The sequence below is a fragment of the Papio anubis genome, chromosome 11, assembly GCF_008728515.1.
Source record: "Papio anubis isolate 15944 chromosome 11, Panubis1.0, whole genome shotgun sequence".
NCBI lineage: Eukaryota > Metazoa > Chordata > Mammalia > Primates > Cercopithecidae > Papio > Papio anubis.
The window spans coordinates 16070089-16089389 of record NC_044986.1 but is presented as its reverse complement, the minus strand read 5'-3'; the positions used below and the strand labels follow the sequence as shown (position 1 = coordinate 16089389).

General features: G+C 49.0%; 1 long non-coding RNA gene across 1 annotated transcript; it reads left to right on the top strand.

Annotated features, from left to right (window-relative positions):
- Positions 1–3631: 3631 nt before the first annotated feature.
- LOC108580477 lies at positions 3632–18889 on the top strand. The gene is made up of 3 exons (XR_001891569.3): positions 3632–3758; positions 18336–18484; positions 18603–18889. It is a non-coding gene; the product is annotated as an uncharacterized LOC108580477 (long non-coding RNA).
- Positions 18890–19301: the final 412 nt, after the last annotated feature.

Here is a 19301-nt window from a genome sequence, read left to right as displayed (position 1 = left end):
ACGTAAATCTGGAAGGCGATCAAATGCAGGCGGCCCATCTCCAGTGCCTTTTTTTCGTCTCAAAGGCGGCGCCTGCATTTTCGGGAGCTCCAGCCCAGGCTGAGAAAGTCCCCTCAACCTCTAATCTGAGGTTGCTCACACGGCCTGCAAAAACCCGACGGGGCACCCCGCCACCCCACCTTACGTTTCCCTACGGCTAAGTCAGTGGTCAAAAACCAAGCCGGGGGTAGCTGCCTTTACCAAGGAAAGACAGCCAGGACGCCCGCACCGACGACAACGCGCGGAGGGAGAGGACCGTGCCCTCTTTCGCATGTTACGGGGCGAGGGGGCTGTTGGCGTCAGGAGCACTCTGAGAGGAACTTTGCAGCGGCTTTGAGAGACGAAGGGAATTCGGTAAACGTGCTGCCCCGGGCTGCCAACTGGAGCCCGGCAGATTCGCTGCGCAGCACTGCCCCCTGGTATCCAGCTCTGAAACTGCCCCCCTCCGCAGCTGCAAGGCTCCTCCCTGGGTTGCGCGGGACAGATTTTTTCTCCTTTCCTGGCCTGACAGAGAAGCTATACCCGGGGGTCTCAAGAAGTCCCCCAAGCCGTACTCAAAGCCTTTCTCCCTCCGCCTCAAGCGCTCACTTCCCCAAAGGGGACCCGGACCCTGACTGCCTGAGCTAGGTCCCCAGCATGGTCCGCACCCTTTCTCAACTCCGGGGCCCAGGTCCCGACTGACGTCTACCCGGGAGGGGGCTGGAGACCCAGGGAGACTTCGACTACTGGCCCGGGCGAACGGAAGGAAGAGGCTTCTGTTCAGAGAGACTGGTTTGGAGCTGGGACTGTTCATTCTTAAAGCAACACCAGCTTCCAGGGCACCTTTCGTTGGCACCTGGGCTTTCCAGAGAAGAAAGGAAGTGGGTCAATCAGGGCCAGCCCCTCCGTGCACCCCAGGCTGGAGAGGTGCAGAGGTCCAGTCCAAGGACGCCTGAGAGATGGGGGCAAACTTGGCAGGAGCCAGAGCACCGAGGCGCGATCCGCGGGGGCGCGGGCAGGGCGGGGCCCAGAGCCCCCTTCCGCCAGCTCAGCGCGCCCCTTCCAACCCAACTTGTCTGGCACTGGCTTCTACGGTTGCCGAGAGCAAGACTGCCGTCGTGGGCACAGGGTCCTCGACCCCAGGACGCGCGTGGCCTTTCCTACCCCAATCGGATGGTTTGTCCCAGGCTTTGGGACTGAGCTTGATGGAGAGGAAGGAAGGAAGTGGCGCCAGCTCCGGAGCCAGAGTGGGTTGGGGTCCCAGCTTGGCCACTCTCTGGCTGTGTGACCTTGAGTGAGTTACTTTGCCTCTCTGAGCACCAGTTTCTTTGTTTGTTTTTTTCAGGAATGGTGTGAGGATTGAGGTAATGTCCTTAGGATGCCCACATGTGTTCAGTCAAGGTCGCCAGTGATGGTTGCCGGTGTCTGCTGCAGGACAGTCCCCCAGGAATCAGCTTGTAGGGTGGGTGCCAGCCGTACTGCACAGGGGCATTGCGGCCTCCGGGTTTAGGAGGGGCAGAAACAGCGCAGTGTCCTCAGCCCTGAGGGCTGAGTGTTGGAGGTCCCGACGCTCCTGGGTTCTCTTCTGCCAGGGTGCAGAGTACAGCAGCATGCGCAAGGTTTCGCACACCTTTGCTGGGGAAATGAGTCATCTTCGCTTATGATTGCATCTGGCCAGGCCAGCTACGAGAACACTGGTTCTCACAGGTGCCACGTACCCAGCCTTAACCTGTGCCAGGCACAGTGCTAAGAGCTATGCACCCACAATCCCACTTCTTCACAACAGCCTCAACAGAAGTAGATGTTTAAGTTTTTAAATTTCCATTTTACAGAGCAGGAAACAGGCTCGGAGGGGTTAACTTCCCCCAAGATCACACAGCTGGTGAGTGGGAGAGCGGGGACTTGAACTGAATCTTCCTTTGAGGCCAAGCTCTGAACCACTAAGTTGGGTGGCATTAGAGAGCCAAGCTCTTGCCCTTCAGTTTCCATTCCCGCTGCCCTCTCTGAGCTGCAATTCTCTCTCCTGCGTTGGCACTGGCAGAAGTCGAGACACGCTCCCGGAAATCGCGGGCCGTGGCGCGCACTCCCACGCACCCCAGCTAGTTCCAGAGACTCAGAGCTTGTTCTGAGACCCTCTTGGCGAACCCCCTTGGTCCAGGCGCCCGGCCCCTGTGGTGCTCAGATCAGACTTATCCACCCGAGCACGATTCGGGCCGGCGCCTGGACTAAGGTCATGGGAAGGAAGCCCTCCTGCCTTTCTCCCGTGGCTTCCCTCAGAGATCAGGGAGGAGCCAGTTAAGAAGTCACAGTCGAAGCCATGACTGCTGTGTACCGGGGAGGCAGTCGAAGGCGAGGACACGGAGCGGGGATACCTCCGGACACCCCTGTCCCCGCCGCCCAGTCGGTGTCCTCGCTGCGCGGGGGCTCACTTGCTACCCTACTCCAAAAGGAAGCCGTCGCAGCCCAGGGCACGGTAACTAAAAGGCCGTCGGGGACGGAGACGGGAATGAGTGGGCTTGAACTTCAGGTTTCTGAGCCAGCTGCTCCCTGGAGCCGTTCCTGAGCTCGTCAGCCAGCACGTATTTAATGAATGGCCACTGGGTGCTAGGCCTTGCACCCAACCCTTTCGTCCTCCCCCGGGGCTAAGCCGAGGGTGACCCAACACTAGTTGGAGGGAGCTTGGAGACACCGCGCGGGGGCTGCGCCCTCCTGGCCTGGCCTAGTCGCTTTCCACGCACCCCTCTCTATGTAGCTGCCGCCCCGCCCGGCTCTGCCCGTGGGCGCCCCCTGGCGGCAGGAAGCCGAGCGCGTACCCGCCCTCGGGGCTCCATCCCCTTTCATCCTGCCCCCCTCGCTGCTCCGCCAGCACCCCCAGCTCGCGCTGCGGCGGCCAGTCTCGTCCCAGAAGACCGACCGAATGTCCCTCAGAGCTTTCCGTGACCCGCCAGGGCGCGCGGCTGTCCGGAGCCCCTCCACGTTTCCCAGCAGAAGGCCCCGCACTCCCTGATCAGCGAGCGCGGATGCCGGTCGCCTCCCTCCCTCTGCCGGCTGCAGCCCGACGCCAGGCCGCTGGGGGCAAGCGCTGTGCTTGACAAGAGGAGAAAAGCCCCACCTAAACAAAAACCCAAAGCCCACTCAAGTTCAGGGGTGGAAAACTGTAGGCATCCAAATTTGACAAAGATCCCCGGGACTCCCAATTACCACCAAACACCCTCTTGTCCCCTGCGACCCCTGACACCATCCCACCCCGCACACCCATCCCACCCCACCAACCCCACGCCCGCGTCCTGTGAACCAAACCGCGAATGCGCCGCAACCTTCTCGGCTTTCACACGTGTGCCCCCGATGCCATCTGCCCACGTCTGTGTGTGAAGCAAACCCCGCTGGCAGACGCGATGGAGAGAGATGGCTCCTCCGAACCAGAATTAGGAAGAAAACGCCGCTGAGGGCGTTTCAAAAACCCAAGAGGCGAGCGGGAAACCTGCATTGTCAGATCCGCTGGTCCCTGAGTTCTAGCCCCATGCACCGCTCCGAGCTAATTCTCCCCGCGACTCTGGGGGGGTTATTACCACGTAATAATTGATGAGGACACTAAGGGCTAAGAGGAGTTAATTAACTTGTCCCCAGTTACAGAGTCGGAAATCAGGGATGGATCTTAATTGGTGGGACTGTTCCCAGGGCCTGTGAGAGACTGGGTTTCAGCCCAGAGCCCAACACAGCGCCGGAAGACAAAGTATCAGGTACCTTTTTGTTTGCTAATCCAGCGGTAGGAAGTCGATTACTTCTTTGATGACTCAGATTTTTGAAACAGCCCCATAGAACTTCCAATTATGGGGGAAAATACAATTGTGAAATTCTATGGGATTTGGAAATGAAGGAGTAGGCCCTCAAAACATAACCCAGAACTTACTTGTTTTTGAGAAAAACATTTTGCGGAAAATTTCCAACATATACGAAAGAAAAGAGAGTATTATAATCAACTCTCATACGCCTGTCCCAACCTCCAATAACCAAGGCCAATCTATTTCCTCCCCTCCTCCCCACGGGCTCTGCCTCCCCAACTCTCAAAACACACACACACACACACTGCTTCCCCCATTCACATAGATTATTTGCAAGTAAAACCTAGACATTGCCACATTTAATCTGCAAGCATTTCCAGCATGTATTGTCAAGAGATGACCACATTACCAAAACTACAATAGCACCAACACAACCAGAATACCAAGAAATACCCACAAACTGCACATTCCTAAACACCCTGGAGTATCCAGTCGGCAGCAGCTTTATTGTAACCACAATTCCTGGCTAGAGCTTGGTGTTCACTGAATTTCATTCAGCTCTAGGGCCAGAATGACCTGGGTTTGGATCTTGATTTTTTTTTTTTTTCTTCACTTATTAGCTGAATGATTCGGGGGCATGACTTACCTTCTCTCTGAGTGTCAGTTTAGTGCAATCTCACATGGTTGTTACAAAGATCAAAAAACAAAACAATGCATGTAAAGAGTTTGGCATAAGCCCGGGAATAGTATCTTATTTATTTCTTCTAAAGCTGGAATTCGGTAAGATTTTAGCTAATGAAGGCTTGAAAATTAGGTTTGAGTTGGGGCATCAAAAGTTTTCAAGTTGCATGGAGGGTAAGACTAGAGCCAGGGATGCACCCCTCCCAGGATTAACAACTGAACTCTTAGTGATGTCTTATCTTATAAGGCTCTAGTCTTTTCCTCCATGCAATGTGAAACCTTTTGAAGTTTGCCAAGGATCCTCCTAGGTCCGACAGTCGTCTTGGGCTTTTCTTGGGGCAGAGCTGGTCTTTCTCCCCCGTATTCCTGCCTGTAGCATGAGGCCGGGCACACGGGGTCAGTGCTGACTGCTGAATGAATGGTTGATGACATCATCCCATCATGTGGCCTTTGCACAGCCAGTTCCTTCTGCCTGAGACATTTATGCCTTTTCCCTTAGCTTAATTAACTCTCTCTGAATGGGTCAAATTCCCCTGGCATATGCTCTCAGAGGACCTCGGTGTACTATCTCTTCAGAGGGTTTATCACTGGTTAAAACATTAGATTTATTTGTCACTTATTTGTGTGATTACCAGATGGTCTTTCTTCTGTTCTAAACTTCATGAGGGCAGGAATCATGGCTGTTTTCTCATCATTGTATCTTTAGCACTTAACGCAATGGCTAATTGTTGAATGCAGGTGGTTTTTATGGTAGGCGGGAGTAGCTAGATTCAGAAACTAGTTTAACCCTAACCCTCACCCTAATCAGCAGTCATAGTAGCTAATTCACAGCGCACTATTTCAATATGCTGTATAGGAAATTAACCTCCAAATGTGCTACCAGACAAATTATTCTGGAGGTGATAGAATAGAAAGATCAAGTTAAGATACTTGAATCACACAGATTGTCGAATACCTTTTAAACACACAGGGAGAAGCAAGAAGAAAAAGATGGGGTAGGTTAACACATATACCACAGAAGCAGGTGGTAAGTCCCCTGCCTGAATCCTGGGGCATTTAATACGCAATGTTCACATGTTTCTCTCTCCCTCCCACCCATATTAACTTTCTCTCTTAATGATGTGGTTACAAGGACCATAATTGAGGGTGAGTGAATGAACCAACAGAAAGAAGGTGCCCAAGGCAACGATACACCCTTTTGCTATTGGACAGCCAGGGGCAAGTTCTCCTGGCCACAGCAGGAGCATCCATTAGCCTCCTGAACAGCTCTCTCTGTTTATCTGTGCTTCTTGGGCAGAACACAACTGGGACCATAATGGGTGTCACTGATGGATGAGTGGCTGATTTTGGAAATCAGATAGCTGCCAGCCCTGAAGTAGCATGAATGTATCTTACAACTTGGTCTCTTAATGTCTCTCCATTGGTCCATAGCACTCTGGTTGGTTCTATCATATGTTCCACTTATTGTATCTGTCTTCAACATCTCCCACAGGTTATTGATTTACTCATTATCCATGTGAATTCTGTGAATTCATCCTGAGTCTCACAGCTCCATCTTATTCATCCCCTCTTCTACTTAACACATCCTATGAATTTTGCTACTATCTTGTAATCTACTGACTTGCTTGCTCTCCACATCTCATACTTATTATGAATGTATCCATTTGTTTTTCTTACCTTCTGAAGATTACCAAATAAAACAGTACACAGGCATTACACAACAAATTTATTAAATGCCTACCGTGTGCTAAGCATTATACTAGGTATCTGTAATCCTGACAGGATTCCTCTGAAACTTTCCATCTAGTGGAAAGACAGTTAAATAATCCCCCCAGTCCTGTGAAATGATCCACTGTGTCAAGTGCTAGGAAGGGCTGGGGGAGGTCCCTGCTGTCCCAAGAATGTGGAGGTGGGCAGTCTAGGAGAGCTTCCTTGAGGATGTGGCATCTGAGGTCTGAGATCTGAAAGGTGAGCTCTAGAGTCCTAGGGTTTCAGAAATCCCTAATAAATAAACATCAAGGCAAAGTGCACTTTTGTTTGTCCTATCTTAGTTTTGAGTCATATTTTGCCTATTTTTTGTCCAACTTTGCCAGAGAACACTAACGTATTCTAGTCCCCCAAAAGCACAAATGTTATGTTTTATACAACGATCGAAATGAAACATACCTATTGGCAAAAGATGCTGCAGAACAGTGTTTAGGCTTACAAATGGTTCTAATGGGGATCAACAGCCTATAATTAGAATTTAACAATCCAAGAGAGGAGTAATATGCACCCTGCGGGACAGATTGGAGTCTTTTTCTTTAGTTCTGCAGGTTTGGTGGGTAGACTGGCTCCCGACTTCCCTTCTACAATAACTGTCCTACTGAGGTAAATATGTCACAAACAAGAACAATGAGATCACCAATAATATAACACTAATACCATAAACAAAAGAAACACCACCTTCAGCTCTGGTGGAATGAAAAACACAATGTAGACCAACTAACAGAACTATTTAAAAAGCAAATTACTCACGGCCATGCCATCATAGCTCTCCAAATGCAATTTTCCAGGAAGCTCGGTAACAAGCAGAAATTTTTCCTGAGACATACTTGCTTTTGCTGGTTTGGTTACAGATCTGAGGTGCTGGACAAAAAAGAAAATGCCCCACATAAACCCACCTTCACACTTATTCTCCTGGATTCCACATTTTTCTCCCATCATGAGACATTTCTAGTCACAGGTTACTGTAAATGGAGAGTCTTGCCAGCATCTCTTCATCAATGACTTTTTCCTAAAACCTCAGGCTTTGCACAAATGCCAAAACCCTCTTCCTTGATAAGGCCATTTTTCTTTTTTCTTTTCTTTTCTTTTTTTTTTTTTTTTGAAAAACGCACACAAGAATAACAGAATGTGAGCAGTGTGGTGGATTTTTTTTTTTTTTTAAACAGAGTCTCACTCTGTCTGCAGGCTGGAGTGCAGTGGTGGGATCTTGGCTTACTGCAATCTCCCTCTCCTGGGTTCAAGTAATTCTCCTGCCTCAGCCTCCCAAGTAGCTGGGATTACAGGTGTGCACCACCACACCCAGCTAATTTTTATATTTTTAGTAGACACAGGGTTTCACCATGTTGGCCAGGCTGGTCTGGAACTGCCGTTCCAACCAGAACCAAGCCAGACTGTGACCACAAACATCAGAGGAGTCTCAGCCCTGTTCCTCAGTGCCCCTCTTCCCCAAGCTGCCCTGTGAAATAGGGATGCTGGGGAAGGCAGAGGCAATGGCATGAAGTCTCTAGGCTATTTCAGAGGAGGCACTAGCTGACATAAGGATGAAAATCACCGATGAAGGGGCTGATCATCCCTGACCAAAACCCTGAGTGTGCGCCATCTTGGACAGTCTGCGTTTTTGACCATGCATGAGAAGAAAGAGAACGCAACCGCTGTCTTCATTCATGGAGTTTTGAATCCAGACGCCTCAGAGGGCGCCTATCCACTCACCTCAGCTACGAGTCATGAATGCCAAATGAGATCTGAGCAGGGGAGGCCTGGGGGACAGCAGCAGCTCCCTGTTGGTCCTATCGTCCCTCTTTTTTTTTTTTTTTTTTGAGACGGAGTCTCGCTCTGTTGCCCAGGCTGGAGGGCAGTGGCGCAATCTCGGCTCACTGCAAGCTCTGCCTTCCGGGTTCACGCCATTCTCCTGCCTCAGCCTCCCGAGTAGCTGGGACTACAGGCGCCCGCCACCACGTCCAGCTAATTTGTGTATTTTTAGTAGAGATGCTGTTTCTTCTTGTTAGCCAGGATGGTCTGGATCTCCCGACTTCGTGATCCTCCCGCCTCGGCCTCTCAAAGTGCTGGGATTACAGGCGTGAGCCACCGCGTCCGGCCTCTGTCATCCCTCTCGAAGGTGTCTGCTAGTGCAGGCCAGGGCGGAGGCTGCAGCCATCTTTCGGTAGAGGGCAGGAGGAGCTCAGGTCGGCCTGCCCTTTGAAGCCTTTCCAGACATCACCAGGAAAGAACGGCTGCCGTTAGGCAGTCACACACGCCTCAGATACATTGTTTTGCTTTCTTTTATCCTCTCCTCTCCCTCTCCTCTCCCTCTCCTCCCCTCCTCTCCTCTCCTTTCTTTTCTTCTCTTCTGAGGCTCTGTTGCCCAGGCTGGAGTGCAGTGGTGCCATCTCGGCTCACTGCAACCTCCTCCAGGTTCAAGCAATTCTCCTGCCTGAACCTCTGAGTAGCTGGGATTACAAACATGTGCCACTATGCCCAGCTAATTTTTGTATTTTTAGTGGAGACGGGGTTTCATCATGTTGGCCAGGCTGATCTCGAACTCCTGACATCAGGTTATCCACCTGCCTTGGCCTCCCACAGTGCTGGGATTACAGGCGTGAGCCACTGTGCCCGGCCAGATGCATAGTTTTTCTCATGCTTGTCCTTGCACATCTCCTGGGTGCAGGAATGTCTGGAGCTCACAACAGTGATCTGTGCTGAGCCCCAAAACCTGAAAGGGCCAATTCCCTCTGCCTCCCCCCCTAGGTGGGGTCTCAGGTTTTGCTCAGAAAGGCCCACGAGCCCATGGGTTCTCCCCTCTTTACAACTGCCTCCAAACATAAAGAAGGAAATTGCTGGAGGAGTAAAATAACCCCCAGAAGAAGGAACAAGTGCTAGTGACACCTTCACATGATGGGAAACTCATGAATTCAGACTATTCTAAGCTACCGCTCATCTCAGCGGGCTTTGTCATGCTTTTGGACTTGACTGCTGCATCTCCTTCTAGGAGAATTGAGCCACGTCATCCTGGCAGCAAAACACACTGCCCACATCCCCATCCCAAACCGAGATGAGGGTCTGCAGTAAGAAGTGGCACGTGGAATCTATAGCTGGAGTGGTTCTGACTTTATTTCAGTGCCTGGAGAACACAGTCACGGCTCTTATCACCGTTCACAGGGCAGTTTGGGGAAGAGGGGGCACTCAGGAATGGGGCTGGGACTCCTCTGATGTTCGAGGTGACAGTCTGGGCTCTGTTCTGGTTGGAAGGGCAGTTCCTGAGGCTGTAAAGCCTGGCAGGGGAGGGGAGGGAAGGGAGGATGCTGGGATTCAGTCCTCTGGAGAGAACAGTACAGACTGAATGCAGAGGCAGGAGTTCTACTTTGGAGATCATTTGGGTCTGGAGTATTTGAGTCTGAAATGAGGCAAACTCACGGTGGAGGACAGCTATTCTGTCATTCTGCAGATCCAGCATTATTCCACCATATGCTTTTCATGAATTAGTAGTGAAGTTACAATCTTGGGCGTTTTAAGCTCATCTTTGCACCTGCTGGTAGCAGAGAACAGCATTTCCCCTGCCCCTAACTTCCTTTATGAGCTGAGAGGAAGCAAAATCCAGCTCTATCGTTGGAGCTCCCTCTGGTGGCAGTTTCGGAAAACGATCCAGCCCTGAGGATTTTGCGGAAGGTAGGTAACACCGAGGCATCCTGAGCATTCGGTAGGAAGCAATGGGAGGAAAGATCCTCCGCCCTTTCAGAGATGGGGCGAAGGGTCAGCTGTCCCCTCTGCCACATGGCAGATTCAGGAGAGTTGGAATTCCTCCGGAGTCGGCCCTGTCAACATGCGCACGTGTCCTGGGGGGGTGAATGATTTGTGCAGACGACTTGGAAATCCGCTGCGTGCCTCCCAGGCGCGTGCATCTTTGCTTACCCTTTCCTAGATTGGTCTCAGCCCCGCAGGCAGATTCGCAGCTTCTCGGGCGCTGGGACGGCGTCTCAGCCAGCTTTGCAGGGCGCCCCCTCCCGCCTTCCCGCTAGCATCTGGCAGGGACTGGAGCGCTTCCTGGAGACCCGTAGGCCGGGGACAGGTCACCAGGTGAAGCAGTGCGCCTCGGAAGCTGATGCTGGGTGACCGACTGCGTCCGCCACTTCTCCTGCCCGCCTGCCCGTACTGTGTGCGTCCTCATAGGTCTTGACAGATGGTGGCGACTTTGACAGTTCGTCAGCCCCGCGTGGACGCTTGTCCCCAGTCACTGCTCTCGGACCGCCAGCTCTGCTTGGGAGAAAGGGCGCAGCTGGGGTGGGAATTTGGAGGCAGGGGTCAAGTTCCTACTGTGCTGTAGGAACAACAATGACACGTGCTCATGTCAACATGCAGGTATGGCTTGTGCTGAACGCTGGAGAAAGGCTCAGGAGAGCAGGAGGCTGCAGCACCCAGAGCATGGGACGTGAATATACGAGACCTGGGTCCCAGACCTGGCTCCGCGGCTCTGGGCCAGTCACTGCCCTCTCTTAACCCAGTTTCTGTATAATAACCCTGGTTGGACATGCTGTTTTTGAAAGATCTTTTTCCAGATCCAGCATTTTCTTTAATATACGTACATATTTTCTAAATGGCTGTTGGCTTGTTAAGTGGCCTGGGGATAATTGCTACCACTTTCAACGAGAGAAACTCGAGAATCTGAAACTCAGTATTTCTACGAATTTGCGCAACATAGGAGGTCATCGCCTGGACACCACTGCCCCCTTGCGGCAGCTCATCTAAATTGGCAAGTGGTGACAAGGAATTCAAGGGCCTGAGGGTTCAGGCCTTATAAACCTGGGTTTATAAAGGGGTTGGATAATATCCCCAAAGCTTTATTCATCCCTGAAAGGAACTGTAACTAGATCAGAGGCTTTATCTGCTTAATGCCATAATGCCTTTCCCCTACCCTCAAGACAGCTATTTATAGGCAACCTCTAAGTGGATCTAGAGCCAGATTACCCAAATCCACTTGCAAATTAACTCAGATTAAAATTTGCAAGCTTCTTGGGAGCGGAGTGAGGCGGTTAAGAAAAAAAAGAATAAAATTTGCAAGCTTCTGAGACCTGGTATGCTCCTACTCCAGAGCGGATTCATTGATAGAGGAGATGACACTAAGCCCATGTGGTATTTCTGGTTATTAAACACCCCATTGTATGGACATAATCTTTTCTTGTTTTTATTGAGGTAAAGTTTACATAACACAAAATTAACCATTTTAGGTGAATAATTCAGTGGCATATAGTACACTGACTATGTTATGTAAACCATCACCTCTATCTAGGTTCAAAATATATATATATCTTTTGAGAAAGAGTTTCGCTCTTGTTGCCTAGGCTGGAGTGCAGCGGCGTGATCTCAGCTCACCACAACCTCCGCCTCCCGGGTTCAAGCGATTTTCCTGCCTCAGCCTCCCGAGTAGCTGGGATTATAGGCACACGCCACCACGCCCGGCTAATTTTTTTGTATTTTTAGTAGAGATGGGGTTTCTCCATGTTGGTCAGGCTGGTCTCGAGCTGTCAACCTCAGGTGATCCATCTGTCTTGGTCTCCCAAAGTGCTGGGATTATAGACGTGAGCCACCACGCCTGGCCAAATATTTTTTTTTTTTTTTTTTTTTGAGACGGAGTCTCACTGTGTCTCCCAGGCTGGAGTGCAGTGGCGCGATCTCGGCTCACTGCAAGCTCCGCCCCCCGGGTTCACGCCATTCTCCCGCCTCAGCCTCCCAAGTAGCTGGGACTACAGGCGCCCGCTACCGCGCCCGGCTAGTTTTTTGTATTTTTAGTAGAGACGGGGTTTCACCATGTTAGCCAGGATAGTCTCGATCTCCTGACCTTGTGATCCACCCGCCTCGGCCTCCCAAAGTGCTGGGATTACAGGCTTGAGCCACCGCGCCCGGCCGTTTTTTTCTTTTTTTTTGAGACGGAGTCTCTCTCTGCCGCCCAGGCTGGAGTGCAGTGGCCAGATCCCAGCTCACTGCAAGCTCCGCCTCCCAGGTTCACGCCATTCTCCTGCCTCAGCCTCCCGAGTAGCCGGGACTACAGGTGCCCGCCACCGCGCCCGGCTAGTTTTTTGTATTTTTTAGTAGAGATGGGGTTTCACCATGTTAGCCAGGATGGTCTCGATCTCCTGACCTCGTGATCCGCCCGTTTCGGCCTCCCAAAGTGCTGAGATTACAGGCTTGAGCCACCGCGCCCGGCCAATATTTTTTATCATTCCAGAATAAAACCCTGTACCCAGGATGCAGGTAGACCCCATTCCCAATTCTTCATGCACCTGGCAGACACCAATTTGCTTTCTGTCTGTATGGGCTTACCTATTTTGGGTATGTAATAGGAATACATATACTTTCTGTCCGTTTGTGTTTGTTTTCTGTCGCTTAATATAAGGCTTTTGAGGTTCATACACATCGTGACATGTAACTTCATTCCTTTTTATGGTTGAATAATCTGTTATGTCCACATTTTGTTTTTCCATTCGTCCATTGATGGACATTTGGGTTGTTTCTACCTTTTGGCAATTGTGAACAATACTGCTACGAACATTCATATACAAGTATTTGAGTTCCTGTTCTCAATTCTTGTGGGTATGTATCTAGGAGTGGAATTTCTGGGTCATATTGGAGTTCTCTCCAGGCTGGAGTTCAGTGGCGCCATCTTGGCTCACTGCAGCCTCTGCCCCCAGGCCCAAGTGATCCTCCCCTCCTCAGCCTCCTGAGTAGCTGGGACTACAGGCACACGCCACCACCATGTCCAGGTTTTTTTTTTTTTTTTTTTTGTATTTTTAGTTAAGATGGGGTCTCGCTACGTTGACCAGGCTGGTCTTGAACTCCTGAGCTCAAGTGATCAGCCTCCCAAAGTGCTGGGGTTAGAGGCATGAGCCACCTTGCCGGCTGACAGTGCTCTTTAGAGTGAAGGGTCATTAAGAGGGGATGGATGACAATGTCCTCCAGGATCTGCCAATTCCTAACACCCTGTGTTAGGCCATTCTTGTATTGCTATTATTAAGAATACCCGAGACTGGGTAACTTAGAAAGAAAAGAGGTTTAATTGACTCTTGGATCTGCAGAATGTACGGGAGACATGGTACTGGCATCTGCTTCTGGAGAGGGCCCTGGGAAGCCTCCAAGTATGGCGGAAGGCAAAGGAGGGTTATGTGTATCACATGGCAAAAGTGGAAGCAAGAGAACGAGGGAGGAGGCCCCACGCAGTTTTAAACAACCAGATCTCATGGGGAGTAACAGCGAGAACTCCCTCATCATCAAGGAGATGGTGCTAAACCATTCAGGAGGGATTGAGAATCACACCAACATGAGATTTGAGAGGGACAAACATCCAAACCACATCACACCTCCTTGTTGGTTCTCCCGTATCTGCCACAGGTTTGTGGGCTGGCTGGTTTGGCTTTGCTTCAGATGGGGTTCCTGGGGCCTCTGGGCACCAAGTGTCTAGGGCCAACAGTTCCCAGAAAATGCTCTTCTTATGGTGCATAACAGAAACTCGAGAGGCTAAATCAATCCAGCTAAATCAATCCATGCGAACACATTCAAAACCTCAGCTGGCATCACAGCTGCTACTATTTCACTGGCTAAAACAAGATACATGACCAAACCAAATTTTAATGGAGAGGCGTTGTTTATACTGTGAAAGAAAAGTATCTTGGGCCCCCAAAGTCACTAAGCTAAAAGAAAAACTCAAGCTGGAAACTGCTTAGGGCACACCTGCCTCCCATTCTATTCAAAGTTATCCCTCTGCTCACTGAGATAGATGCATATCTGATTGCCTCCTTTGGAAAGGCTCATGGGAGACTCAGAAGAATGCCACCATTTGCTCTCCTCTACCTATGACCCGTAAGCCTCCTTCCTGCTTCAAGTCTTCCTGCCTTTGTTTCCAATTGTCCCACCTTTCCAAACTGAACCAATGTGCTTCTTACGTATATTGATTGATGTCTCCTATGTCCCCAAAATGTATAACACCAAGTTGTGCCCCGACCACCCTGCGCGCATGTCATCAGGACTTCCTGAGACTGTCACGGGCACACCCTCAACCTTGGCAAAATAAACTTTCCAAATTAACTGAGACCTGTCTCAGATTTTCTGGGTTTATAATACCAGCTCCATCAGGCAGTGCTGCAGTCACATGGCAGAGGGTGTGGCCGTATCATCCTCTTACAGGCAAGGATTAAAGGATTGGGGACAGTGATCTCCCCCTACCACTCCTAACGAGGTTTCTTAGCTGTAATTTAAATGCTTAATTTACCTTTTCTCTGACATATTTACATTTTATCAAAGACATTCATGATGTTCATACAAAAGATTTTGCACTGTGGGGTATTTTTAGATAGGGATCCCCCACACCCAAGTGTGGAGCAGCCAAGCATCTGCAAGAAATGCCTTCAGGGAAGCTAGGCTCCCACTCAGTGGAAACCTTCAGTCTCCTTTAACCTCAGCCTTTTAAGGACCATGAATCAATAAGTAGCATAAATTATTCACCTTACGGAACATTCTCAGAAATGGACAGCAGACTGGAGAAATCGCCAGCAGGAGATGCGTTCTTTGCAGTGTTAGGGCCTCTGCTCACTTTCTGAATGGCTGGAACTTTCTATTAAAAATTCAGATTTCAGAGAAGAATGAATCGAAGTTGTGCAGAGATTTCAATGAGACTCCATGTTTCCTTTTCGGACGCAGCTAACTGGTCTACGGGGCCTCTGCTGCAGGATCGAAGGAGAGCGTGTGTGTGCAGTCTCACTCAGTGTCGGGAGCACCTGGCTGCCTCCCTGATGCGATCTCAGACCTGGCGAAAGGACCTGGCCTCTGCTCAGAAAGGTCTTTTCTCCTTGTGAACAGAGACATCAGAAGTTCATTACATCTCTGACAGGTGCAGTGGCTCACACCTGTAATCCCAGCACTTTGGGAGGCTGAGGCAGGCGGATCACTGAGGTCAGAAGTTCGAGACCAACCTGGTCAACATGGTGAAACCCTGTCTCTACTAAAAAAAAAAACAAAAAAACAAAAATTAGCCGGGTGTGGTGGCACGTGCCTGTAATCCCAGCTACTCGGGAGGCTGAGGCAGGAGAATCGCTTGAACCCTGGAGGAGGAGGTTGCAGTGAGCCGAGATGGGGCCATTGCACTCCAGCCTGGGTGACAGAGGGAGTCTCTGCCAAAGAAAAAGAGAGAGAGAGAGAGAGAGAGAGAGAGAGAGAGAGAAAGAGAGAAAGAGAGAGAGAGAGAGAAAGAAAGAAAAGAAATTTGTTCCATCTCTAAAAACCATTCTGAAAGCTGAAAGCTCTGCTTCTTTGAAAGATGCCTTTCAGGATGCAAAGACTTTGGAAAGGAGGGAAGGTAAACTAGCATCTATCAAACACCAAGCACCCACCCACTTTAAACATTTACTTCTCTCTTGTCCTTTCTGTCCTGGTAATCCTAGATGTCTGGCTTTCTTCAGATTCTCAGCTCATTCTTCTCAACTCAGGGAACCCACCCAGCTCTGCCATGGTTCCCCATCCCTGTGCCATACCTGGAAACTGAAGGCAGTAAGCTGGACAACCTCAGGGTTTCCCCTCGTCTCAGGGGTCACTGGCCTTTGTTACTTGATGCCCAGGTTTGTTTTTTTTTTTAAAAAAACATTGCTTTATATAACTTTTTTTTTTTCATGTGGGAGGATAAATCTGATTTTTGTTTCTTCATCTTGGCTGAGCCAAATGACTGTCTTTGAGTTCATTAATTTTGCCTTCTGTTGTGTTCAATCTTCAGTCAAACCAATCCAGTAAGCTATTTTTTAAAAATGAGACTTTATTTTTAAAGAGCAGTTTTAGGTTCCCAGCAAAGTTGAGCAGAAAGCAGAGTTCACATATACCCATACCTCAATGCATGCAAAACTTCCCCACTATCGACATTCCACGCTTGAGTGGGACATTTGTTCAATCAATGAACCTACATTGACATCATTATCATTCAACGTCTTCAGTTTACATTGAAGTTCACTCTTGGTGTTGCAGATTCTATGAGTGTACATAAATGTGTAATGACATGTACCCACCATGATAATATCATATAGAGTAGTTTCATTGCCCTAAAAGTTCTCTGTGCTGTGCATATTTATCTCCACCCCCATCCCCACTAACTCCTGGAAATCACTGATATTTTTACTGTCTCCATAGTTTTGCCTTTTCTAGAATGTCGTATAGTTGGTATCATGTAGTAAGTAGCCTTTTGGATTGGCTACTAGGAACATTCATTTATGTTTCCTTCATGTCTTTTTATGGCTTGATGGCTCATTTCTTTTTAATGCTAAATAATATTCCATTGTCTAGATGTACCACAACTTATTTATTCATTCACCTGCTGAGAGACACTTTGGTTGCTTTCAATCTTTTGGCAATTATGCACAAAGTTGCTACAAATACCTATGTGCAGGTTTGTGTGTGGACACGTCTTCAACTCATTTGAGTAAATACTGAGGAGCATGCCAGGCACTGTGGCTCATGCCTGTAATCCCACCACTTTGGGAGGCCGAGGCGGGTGGATCACTTCAGGTCAAGAGTTCGAGATCAGCCTGAAAAACATGGTGAAACCCCGTCTCTATTAAAAATACAAAAATTAGCCAGGTGTGGTGGCACATGCCTGCAGTCCCAGCTACTTGGGAGGCTGAGGCACAAGAATTGCTGGAACCCAGGAGGTGGAGGTTGCAGTGAGTCGAGATCATGCCACTGTGCTACAGCATGGACCACAGAGAGACTCCATCTCACAAAAGAAAAAGAAAAAAAAAAAAAAAAAAAAAGCATGACTGTTGGATTATACAGTTAAGAGTATATGTAGTTTTGTAAGAAACTGCCGGCCAGGCACAGTGGCTCACGCCTGTAATCCCAGCACTCTGGGAGGCCGAGGAGGGTGGATCTCCTAAGGTCAGGAGTTCAATACCATCCCGGCCAACATGGTGAAACCCCGTCTCTACCAAAAATAAAAAAATTAGCTGGGTGTGGTGGCGGGCACATGTAATCCCAGCTACTCAGGAGGCTGAGACAGGAGAATCGCTTGAACCCAAGAGGCAGAGGTTGCGGTGAGCCGAGATCATTCCACTGCACTCCAGACTGTGTGACAGAGCGAGGCTCCATCTCAAAAAAAAAAAAAAAAAAAAAAAAAAAATTCTTGCAGGACCTAACCATAGACGAATAATTAATTGGACTTTAAATCAACCGCTGGCTGAAAATCAGCCTCTGGCTCCTATTTCTTGTCTAGACAATCACTCAGGGTGCTGGATGGGGCAAAAGGGAAGTTTCTTTCACAAAGAGGACCAAAATATATATATGCTTTCACAAAGAGGAATATATATATATAAAATATATATATCAGCTATATATATATATCAGCATATATATATATATATATATGGTGGGGTAGCCAGCGTTCTTCAGAAAAACAGAACCAATGGGATATATAAAGCCATAGAAGAGGATATTTATTGTGGGGGTTAGCTCACTTGATTATGGGGACTAGAAGTCCCCCAATATGCTGTCTGCAAGCTGGAGACCCAGAAAAGCCAATGGTATAATTCAGTCTGCGTCCAAAGGCTGGAAACCAGAGCCGCTGGTGATGTAACTCTCAGTTTGAGGCTGATGGCCTCAGAGACCTGGGGACCACTGGTGTAAGTCCCACAGTCTTTAGACCCAAGAACTCAGAGTTCCGATGCTCCAGGGTTCTGAAGCAGAAGAAGGATGCCCCGGCTCAAAAAGAGAGCGAGTTTGCCCTTCTGCCACTTTTTTGTTCTATGCAGGCCCTCAATGGATTGGATGATGCCCACCTGCATTGGTGAGAGCAGACCTTCTTTACTCAATCTACTGATTCCAATGCTAATCTCTTCCAGAAACATACACACAGACACTCCCAGAAATAATGCGGTGCCAGCTATCTGGACATCCTATGGTTCAGTCAAGTTGACACATAAAATTAACCATCGCAAGTGGCTTAAAAGAAATAGAAGTTGATTGGTTTCTTACTGATGTCCAAAAGCAGCAGTTCCAGTTTGGGGGCAGCTCTGCTGCACTCAGCCATTAAGTCCAGGGTCTTCCATTTGTTTCCCTTTCATGTTCCAGGGCAGTGGTTTTCAAAGTGTGGTCCCTGGACCAATAGCATGAACATCATCTTGGAACTTGTCAGAAATGGAAGTTCCCAGGCCCCATGCCAAACCTACTGAATTGGAAACACTAGGAGTGGGACACAGCTATCTGACCAAGACTTCCAGGTGAGTCTCAGGCATTATCTTCATCTGTGTGGGTAAGACTGCAATCTCAGGCACACCTCTCTTCTAGCTCAAGGAAAAGCGAAAGAGAGGAAGTCCAGTCCAATCAATTTTCTTTTAGGCCAGTGACGTGTAAATGGCAAACACCACTTCTGCTTATATCCAGTTGATGACCACGTTGTCATAGCCACACTCAGCCACAAAGTCAGCTGCCAACTGTAGCCTCTAGCAGTTGTCCATTGCACAGGAAGAAGGGAAGAACTGATTTTGAAGGCATAACTGACCATAATCCCGCTAAAGGAAACAGGACATCCTAAGACGGCTGCTGAAATCACTACCCTTGCTGATGGAAACTCACATCTCCGAGCCTTTGGCAAGGGCTTTAATAAAATCTCCTTTTAGAAATGACTTCTTATAGCCTGCTATTAATTATCCTGGTTGGAGGAGAACAGAGTGAGGAGAGCTTAAAGATAAAATACATGTAAAATGCCTTAGGAACTTGAAAGCACTAAGTCCAAAGGGTACCACCCTTCTTGCTCTTGCGGTGGTGGCTATTTTTATTCTAGAATTTTGAGGTTTGGAGAGTCCCATCCCTTCCCTCCTACAGGTTCCACACCAATTGGGAAATAGACACGCAAGTCAGAGACGGGCCCTACATCAGCTTTATTGCTGATAAAGTTGGATCTGAGGAAGTGATTTGAACTTGAGGCCAAAATCGATGTTCAGTGACTTCCGCCAGCCATTGAATGGATTTGCTCATTCACTCAGGGCAAAGATGACCTGTGTCCTAGTCTCAGAATCCATTTCCTCCTCTCTAAAA